This window comes from Pinus tabuliformis, chromosome 4_1 (assembly GCF_031772625.1).
Source record: "Pinus tabuliformis cultivar Carrire ecotype Pingquan chromosome 4_1, CPIR1, whole genome shotgun sequence".
Classification (NCBI taxonomy): Eukaryota; Viridiplantae; Streptophyta; class Pinopsida; order Pinales; family Pinaceae; genus Pinus; species Pinus tabuliformis.
Window position 1 is genome coordinate 621,483,770 of NC_142303.1, and position 8,893 is coordinate 621,492,662.

Genomic DNA, 8,893 nt, shown 5'->3' on the forward strand with positions numbered 1-8,893 from the left:
CACAACATGTGGTCCTCCTTCTACGCCACTCTTGAACATGATCAGAAAGATGAGTGGCGGAGAACTGACAGAATGAGTTCAAGAGCTCCGTACCAATGTCGTATCAGAGAGGTAACTGAAAATATGAGAGAAACGCTTTAGCAAGTGTTGGGAAAATGGAACGAGATGTGGCGGGTTGGTCTACATACCATTTTGCAACATCTCTAGTGAGCGTGCGTTGGAATAGCCGAAGACGAATGGAATTATCGATGATGGAATTGGATGGACACCACATGTGGAAGGAGTGGACGTGATTGGTGGGGTCCTCTCCAAAATTACCCTCTAACTTTGGGATGTCGGAGGGAAGCTTAATCGACATAGCAGGATAACCATCATCGTGGTGTATTGGGTCATTTATCAATTGGCTAAAATCTGGGAGACTTAACCCAGCCATAAAAGGGAGCACGGGGGCTGCTAGAACAGTTCCTGAGATGGTTTCGCTAGATGTGATCATTGGGGTAGAACCAAAGCCAACACCAGGTTGGGTTCATGCACCAGGTGTGGGTCCAGACATGGTGACGATATGTGGTGAAGGATGCTCAAAATCAGATGAGGAATGTTATGAAACCAACTCACAAAAAGATAGAAAAGATAGATCAACACCTTAGAAATAAGCATCTTCGAGGGGGCAACTTCCTTTACGTTACACAAATGAACAATTCTTGGCTGATACAAATGACAATATCTCCTTCCTATATATAGGAGTCTAAGGGGTCATAATATAACTAGAGTCGACATAACAATAATAACATGGGGCACAATAATAACAATAGTGGGCTTCTAAGCCCCATGGGGGTAGGCGAGTTGGTAATCACATTGTGGTAAAGTTCGTTAGAAAGGCGGGCTCCGTACTGAAGGTCACGAGTTCAAATCCCCCGAACTAGCCCGGAAGCTATGGAGAGAGGCGGGCGAAGTTTCCCAAGGGTTATAGTGGTAGCGGTCAGAATCGACCCCGTGTTACGCGAGTTCCGAGGCTGCTCCAGTTGTCGATTCCTTTGTAACAAAAAAAAAAAAATCAATAGTGGGCTTCTATGGGGCACAATAATAACAATATGGGGACTACATGTGCACAACAATATAATAAGGGGGTTGTACTAATAACAATAAGGGGTTACACTAGTAGTATAGGGACCTAACAAGGAATCAGATGAACCAGAAGAAGAGTTGGTATGGGGACTCAGGGGACTATGAACTCGAACCCTATGGGGAGGAGTAATATGCCCGAGTGCAAACTGGGGACGAAGGCCTAAGAGTCTCTATGATAAACGCCTTGGTGGCGCAATGGTGGTAAGACACAAGTGACACAGAAATGGTGGAGGGGGATCAACAATATGAATTTGTCTCTGTGTGGGGAGATAAATTTATTATGTTAATTTTTGGCTTGGCGTTGTAAACCAAACGCCCTTCGCTTAAGGTGTTCTTGTGTGTGCAAGTGTGTTTATTAATTAAGCCTAAATCGTATTTGAAAAAAGAAAAAAGATTGTTGAAAATAAACTAAAATTGAAAACAGAAAATGAACAACAAATCAATTAACTAAACCCCACCCAAACTGGGTTTGCAAACACTATGCTGGTTGGTGGCAAAATCAACTGAAAACACACTAAAAAAAACAAGGGATCTAAAAGTCGGTGTGACTGGGATCAAATGACACTACGCTGTTAGAAAGTGGTGCGACAACAACAAAAACCAAACAGGAAGATCACTGCAAAAAGATTAGGGAGATGGGTGCAACCGATGGGACCCTCAGGCCAATGACCAAACAAGGTTTAATATGAAACTATGGATGGAAACAACCTATCTTTGAAGATCTGAAACAAAAGGGTACAAATATGGAAAATATGGCTGAAAGTGTTGCAGAAACTTAGACTTCTTACTCAATGAAACTCCTCCTATAAAGGTGGAAGCGTACTAGAAGCCCTAAGGGGTTAAATTCCACTTCGACAAGTAAATCAGAGTATATGAAGGCCTAAGCGGGATAGAATAGTGGTCAACCAACTTAATAGACAACTCTCGACAGAACCCATAAACAAATCTGACAAAAACCCAAAAACCCTAAAAATCACAGGTACTGACCTGATTTCAAGGGAATCACACTTTTTGGGTTGAAAGGTGTGCTCTGGACTTCCAGGTCACACTTTTTGGGCAGAAAAGTGTGATTTCTAGACCTTGATTCCCGGTCGGCAAGTCTCGGAAAAAGTTGTCGTCTCTGTCGCGGTTGGTTCCTGTAACATGCGGAAAAGACCAGAAAACTTCCAGAAGTTATAAATTTGAAAGATCTAAGGTTAGAAAGCTAGTAAACAACATTAAGAGACTGAAAAAAAAAAAGAAGAAGTAGAAAGCCTAAGCTGGAAACTGAAGGTCACCCAGGTTTTTGGATATGAAGTAAGAAACCAATGGAGTCGCCAATTTTGTTATAGTGTTTTTTCCTCAAATATGTATGAAAAGGAAACACTTAAGACTGTGGATGAAAAACAGTCTCAACAATATAAATGGCTGCTAAACATTGTAGATCTGCAACAAATGATAGAAAAAAAACCTGCCAAAGTCCTGATCTATGCCACAATCATAGTTAAACAACAAAATGAAACAGTAATAACTCCAATAACCCAATGGAAACCAAATATACAAAGAATATATTTTATTATAACACCTGTGAAGCAAACAAATAAATGTTATCAGTCCCCCTCTATGGGATGGGTTTTTGGCTATCCTCAAACATCTTCAGTTTGTGTAGAGTCTCTCTCCTCTATAATGTGTAAACCCAACAAATAAAATGTTTGAGCTCAATGGAAACTCAAATGGAAGAAAAATGGTGTGCGACAATGATAATAATCAGAGTTACAACAGTGAGTGCAACAATGAAAATAATCAAAAGTGAATAATGAATGGAAAGCCCTTCTATTTATAACAAAATATTGAGTTATCCTCGAATAATGAACAATAATAAAATATTATTAATCCCATTCTTGGAATAACCACTTGGAATATTTTATTATATTTGATTAGGAGGGAAAAAAATTTAAACTTTTATTTAGAAATAATAAATAAATAAATGATTTATTTATCATCTCAAGAAATATGGTTAAGGAATAATAAACAAATAATGATTTATTTAATTATTCGTAAGGGATTTAGTCAAACTTGACAAGGAATAATAATTAATTAATTATTCCTAGATAAATATAAGATAATTAATGATTTATCTGTTTATTTTTCATAAATGGGTCAAATATGACAAGCAATATCAATTAAACAATTGTTTAATTAATTATTCCTAGAAGATAATTAAATAAATAGTGATTTATCTAATTATTCTTCATGGGTTTAATTATAAATTACTTAACAAATGTGGTTTATTAAGTAATTTCTCACAATAAAAGCAATTTTACTATGGTAAAATTGGCCTTACATGGTGTACTTCGATCCATCTAGTAAATTAGGCTAGATGATCAATTTTTCGGTGATAACACTATGTAAAGTATCTTCCAAGAACTTGTCACCAAACCCCTTCAAGTCGGCGTACAAACCATGAAGAAACTACAAGATGAAGTTGGCCTAAACTCTAGTTGTCAAGTCGGCCTAAAGGGCAGCGAAGAAGGGTATAAATAGCCCTACTCGGCCTCATTTGGAGACACAATTTGGACAAGCATTCATTGTAAACGTGCGCAAAAAAAGGCAGAAGAAAAGCGATAAAAGGAAAGAAAAGGAGCAACAAAAAAAGTACGAAGATTCTTCTGGGTCATCATATTCTGGGTATAGCGAAGATTCCTCTGGGCAGTGCGAAGTCTGGGTAGCAAAATCTTATGGGTAGTGCGAAGTTAGGGAAGTGAAATTCTTTTGAGGCAACAAAGGAAAGAAGAGACAATTTCTCTGAAGAAGACCTAAAGATCGAGATTCTCTAGGAAGGTTGTGAAGGAGCAGTATAAGAAATAGAGACCGAGTTTCTCTAGGAGGAAAAGCAAACGAAGGAAGAGACAAAACATCAAGGTGGGTGACAAAGTTCTTGGAAGGATATTATAGTCAAGGGTCTGTGTCATGGTCTTGGTACTTATCAATTGAATATCTAGAAGAAGAATTTTATCGGATTTTCCTCTCAAGAGGTGAGAGGTTTTAGCCCAAGATGGAGAAGCCTATATTTTGTGTCGCTTGTCTTTATTTATTTTTTGATAATTGTCTTAATGAAAAAGAAACACACTAATAAGCTAACATAGTGAAAGATCACATGTAAAGAAGAAAAAACATATCACAAGCAATTATCAAGCAGAGAAATTGTTAAAATTGAATGCCCTAGATTTTTCAACATGGTATTGGAGCTAAGGTGCTGAAGACAAGAAGGGGCAAACAAAGCAAGCTAACACATAAGAATCAATCTTCAAAGAAGGAATCAAAGAAAGTCGAAGGTTATCAAGAAGGAGATCTAGATTCTCATCAAACCAAAATCCTAGATCGAAAGAAAGAATCTTGAAATCATCTTCAAGAAGGAAGCATAAACCCTAAAAGCATTTCAGAGAGCATTACATCATCAAAGGAAGTGGAAGCTCTTCAAATCTAAGGAAGATTGAATCAAAAGTCAGTCCTCTCTCTTGAAGTGAACATCTCATAGAAGGCAGACCTCCCTCTCCAAAAGACTTGAAGCAAGAAGCAACAAGTTCATCATCAAAATTGAAGATTCGATCTTCTCATGTAAGTACCTCTTATTATAATACAATCTTGGAAAATGACTTCATGTTTTAAGGAAGATCAATAGTTGGTTGGGGTATCAAACTTCCTTGTTTGGAAAAATAGGATAGACATTGTCCTCAAAGTAAATGAAGTCATTGATCATGCTCATGGGAAGGTCTCCAAGCCATCCAAAGAACTAGCATTATCTGAATACATAGAAAAGGATCTCAAGGCTCAAAAGATACTCAAGGAGTCCATCAAAGATTCACTTATTTCCTATGTAGCAACGCTGGAAACTTCTAAAGAAATATATGATACGCTGGAAGAACTTTTCCCTAGAAGCACGGTAGAAAAGATCTTAACACTTAGATCTAAACTTCATAAGTTGAAAATAAATGAAGGGATATCATCATGCCTCTCTAAGACATCTCAAATAAAAGAACCACTGAAGGATCAGGGAGACAAAGTATCAGATAACAAAATACTCTCCGCTATTCTAAATGCATTAACTGAAAAACAAGATAACCTCGTTGCCTCTAGGGAAGAGGAGGTCATCCCATACATCAAGTTATGGTCTCTCGTCAACGCAGAAGGAGATAGGATGAAGAACGAAAGTGAAGACTGATTAGGAAGAAGGAAATAATTAATGTCAAAACGAAAAGAAAGATCTTGAAAGTTTCATTTTCCAAAGAAGGAAAGGAAGAACATGGCTAAAGTAAGATGCTATAATTGTCACAATTTTCACACTTCAGAAGAAATTGTCCTAATCTCAAGAGGGGCAGGGAAGAAGACTATTCTACTAAGGAACTAAAAGAACTTGAGACAAAAAAGCATAAGAAGGAAGAAGCTAAAAGATGACCTTATTCTGTAGAAGGTTTCTTTTACTTGCAAGTCATAGATATGAAGCAATGTAAAGCAGATAGCATGCATTAGTAGAAAGCATCATGATAAAGGCATTAGAGATAAAATCTCATGACATGAGAAGCAAAAAGTATGTCTGGTACAAATTCTATTGATAAGGAAGCTCTTAGGAAACCTCATGATGAGTATTTATATGAAGCATAAGTCATCATCAACTAGGATTATCATAGCAGAAAACATCTGCCAAGTGAGGATATAAAACATCCTCAAGGTTCTCTGATAGAATTCTCATCAAAGGATTCACCAATAGAGAAAGGAAGCAAAAGGTTTTCATTAGGAATGCCAACTTGTGAGATTTAAGGAATAATGTTATGATGACACAACAGGAACACAGGTATGAAGGATAAAGTCCTTTCGGGTGAAGCTACTACAAGAATTCTGGATGACTGAAAGAAAGATGAGGTATGTATGCTCACATAGATTATGGTAAAAAGTCATGTCACATAGTTGAAAATATTATGGGTCACTATTTCCATTCTGGGAAATATGATCAAGAAATAATCTCCTCTAACGAGCATAAGTCACACTAGATGAAATCAACACACACACACACACACACACATATATATATGCAACATGAGGAGGCTGACTACAATCAAGGAATTCTGATTAGAAGCTTCTGAGAATGAAGTGTGTGAGAAAAGAAAGGAAGAGATCATCGATTATAGAAGGCATTAAACATCCGAAGTCCAAGAAGATTTGACTAGAATATCTCCCAGAAGGATATGAAGGATCTGATAGAAGTCGTAAAAAGATAAGAGACCTTTGACACTAAATATCTATGGGAGGTGTGGCAATCTGCATGCAAGATGTTGATACTTACAGGTTGATGTCATGAAAGATCATTATAAAGGTAACTCTGATTTGAAGTGTTCATTGATTATTTTTGAATTATAATCTAGATTGGCTTATGTAGGACTGTCAAAGGGAAGATCTATAAATGACTTCCAAACAGACCATATAGAAGGATGTAATGTCCTTCCGAGAAATATGGCATGAAAGCAGAATAACATGAAGCAAAGCCAGATGGAAAATTTGATAGATCACTTTCTGATGAATTAAGGACATGACTGACTCATGAATAAAACTGATGAATGATCTATGTATAGAAGTTCCCAAAGGATGAAGACTCCTTATCATAAAAGAAATTCAGGACATCGAAGACTCCACATGAAGAGTTGCTATAGGTCCCTAGTTAAGAGGGAGCATGAAAAGAAGTTTCTTACTTGGAAGAAACTTGAAAAGATTCCTAAGCCAGAAGCTTAGGTACATTCCTCTGTGATTTGGAATGAATATATGGAAATTAAACCTCCTGGTATAAGAAGGAGCGATAGACATGTTATTTTGTGCTTCACCTGAGAAGACAGAATGGAGGATTGTGTAATCATTTGGCATTTGATGCTCTTGTGGGATGAGATAGGGAATCCCATGGAAGAGTAGTTGTGGAGGACCGATATTCTTTTGGGGATTGGGAAGTCCAAGAAAAGAATAGTCCTCATGGAGCAAATCCTAAGAGAACCTGGGTGGGGTATGTTCTGAGAAATACAATGATGAGTATATCTATAAATCATTGGTCTCGCCAACATTTTTCTCTGATCTTGTGGAGAGATAGAGTTAGTCAAGGCCTTGCTATATAAATGTTGGTTGATATGATGTTATACAAATGAGTTACAAATCCGACTTCTTATGAGAGATTCTTCATATTGAAAAAGTCCAAGGTACCATTATGAATACCTCCCTAGTTAAGAGGGGGTGTTGAAAAGTGTAACTAGGTTTAGTCTTCATAATGATATGTAATTATGATTTTATGTAAAGAGATGTAAATAACAAAAATGAAATTATTATATTGACTTGCTTCATGGGTTTCATGAGCAAGGATTTTGTTTTTGAGTCAAGACTCCCATAGAGAGTCTTTAAGGTTTATTCATCTAGACATAAAAGATTCATTGTCATGTAAATGAAGTCACGTTACACTCTCTAATAGGTCAATATTGTCTATGTCAAGTATCCTCCAATAACTTGTCACCAAACCACTTCAAGTTGGCCTACAAACCATGAAGAAACTACAAGATGAAGTCGACCTAAACTCTAGTTGTCAAGTCGTCCAAAAGGGCGACTAAGAAGGGTATAAATAGCCCTACTCGACCTCATTTGGAGACACACAATTCAGACAAGCATTCATTGGAGAAGTGCGAAGAAGAAGGTACAAGAAAAGGGCTAAAAGGAAAGAAAAGGAAGACCAACAAAAGAAAGGTACGAAGATTATTTTGGGTCATCATATTCTGGGTATAGAAAAGATTCTTCTAGGTAGTGCAAAGTCTAGGCAGCAGAATCTTCTGGGCAGTGCGAAGTTAGGGCACTAAAATTCTTTTGGGGCAGCAAGGGAAAGAAGAGACCAAGTTTCTCTAAGAGAAAATGAAAAGGAAGAGATAGAACATCAAGGTGGGTGACAAAATTCTTGGAAGGATAATGTAGTCAAGGGTTCGTGTTATGGTCTTGGTACTTATTAATTGAAGATCTAGAAGAAGAATTTTATCGAGTTTTCCTCTCAAGAGGTGAGAGGTTTTATCCCTGGATGGAGAAGTCTATATTTGTGCCACTTATCTTTATTTATTTTTTGATAGATGTCTTGATAAAAAAGAACACACTAATAAGCTAACACAGTGGAAGATCACAAGTAAAGAAGAACAAACATATGACAAGCAATTATCAAAAAGAGAAATTGTTAACATTGAAAGCCCTAGATTTCTCAACAGAATCAACCAAGGGTATTTTTCCTGGGGCTACCAAAGTAGAGAACTGAATTTCCCAATCCACACCAAAGACAAATACTCAAAACCAAGATATCCCAAATGATCTCCTCCTCCTTTTAAAGACTCCATATATAGATCTCCAAGCCTCTAGAAGCATCTTATTTTATTATTATTCTAGAAGCTCCTCCTTGACTTTGTCTTAAGTGACTTCTTAATTTATTTAAGTCACTTTTGATGCTTTCCCCTTAAGTAATGTTTTCCCTTTTGTTAAAATTGGCAACTAGGGCCAAACTCCATGTGGGTCATCTTATTAATGGAAATTGATATTTTTCTTGGATCCCTCTCATCGAGAAGTGTAGGATTGATCTAAAGATCACCCGATTTCGATAAGTATTCATGGAGATATAAATTTATTTGTGTTATGGGACAATTCGTCAAGGTCGGCCAACAACCAAATAAACCCCACTTGTGCTCAATGTTTTAGTATAAATAGAGGTGGCCTACAAGTCATTTTCAAC